The sequence below is a fragment of the Saimiri boliviensis genome, chromosome 9, assembly GCF_048565385.1.
Source record: "Saimiri boliviensis isolate mSaiBol1 chromosome 9, mSaiBol1.pri, whole genome shotgun sequence".
Taxonomy (NCBI): Eukaryota; Metazoa; Chordata; class Mammalia; order Primates; family Cebidae; genus Saimiri; species Saimiri boliviensis.
In genome coordinates, this window is record NC_133457.1 from 114,581,670 (window position 1) to 114,582,936 (window position 1,267).

A 1,267-nucleotide genomic window follows, 5' to 3' on the forward strand; every position below is an offset into this window, starting at 1 on the left:
AAAAATTATTTCTAACATTTATTATTATTATTATTATTTAACAAGAAGGGAAACTTTAAAGAGGAACTTTTTTTTTTTTTTTTTTTTTTTTTTCACCACAACCTCCGCCTCCTGGGCTCAGGCAATTCTCCTGCCTCAGCCTCCTGAGTAGCTGGGATTACAGGCACGCGCCACCATGCCCAGCTAATTTTTTGTATTTTTAGTAGAGACGGGGTTTCACCATGTTGACCAGGATGGTCTCCATCTCTTGACCTCGTGATCCACCCGCCTCGGCCTCCCAAAGTGCTGGGATCACAGGCTTGAGCCACCACGCCCGGCAAAGAGGAACTTTTTACTTTCTACACTGTTCAACATGAAGAGAGGCTAAAGGTCTTTATAGTGATCCACTTCCAATTGGTGAAGAGTAAATATATTTTCTCTTCCTCATGATTTTCTTAATAACAGTTTCTTTTCTCTAGCTTACTTTATTGTAAGAACACAACATATAACACATACAACATACAAAATATGTATTGCTCGACTATTATGAGTAAGGCTTTGGTCAGTAGTAGGCTATTAAGTCTGGGGCAAGTCCAGGTTTTATGAAAATTTTTGACTGCATGACGGTCAAGGCCGCTAACTCCTGCATTGTTCAAGGGTCAACTGAATAAGTATTTCTCTAAGTTGTTGGATATTCTTTGAGAATCTAATTTTTGCTGTACGGAGATATACAAATGTGTTTAGCCAATCTCCTGCGGATCATCCAAGTTTCGTTTCTATTATAAATAGTACTGCAATGAGCTCTTTATCTTTTATTAAACATTACGCTAGAGCTCGGCTGGCCTTTCTGAGGCCTGTTTCAAAACGTGGTTTTCTGGATTGTGTTTCTGGCTGCCTGGCTGCTGCTTTTGCCAGAGTGCCTTTGCCAAAACCCAAGACAAATGGATTTCAGCCTCGATGGGTAGGCCCAGGGCTGCTCAGAGGCCCAATTTGTCACTCTCTGTCCCTTGGAAGTGGAGCTGGCTCTCTGCTGAAATGTACAAACACATAATCCTTTTTGATCAAAGGGAGATCCTTTTTCTGGCCTTGGGAGGACTCAGTGCACTCTGTTCCTGGTTGCATGTGTGCCGTCTCCGTTTATTGCCCTTGTCTTTCTTGTTTCACAGAACTGGAAAAACAGAATCAAACCCCAAATCTTCCAAGGTTCTGAAGTCCTCATATCCTTAAAAGTCCAGCAGAAAGCCCCGACATGTCCACTGCTGTCTCTGCCTTTTCCAGCCTTGCCTGA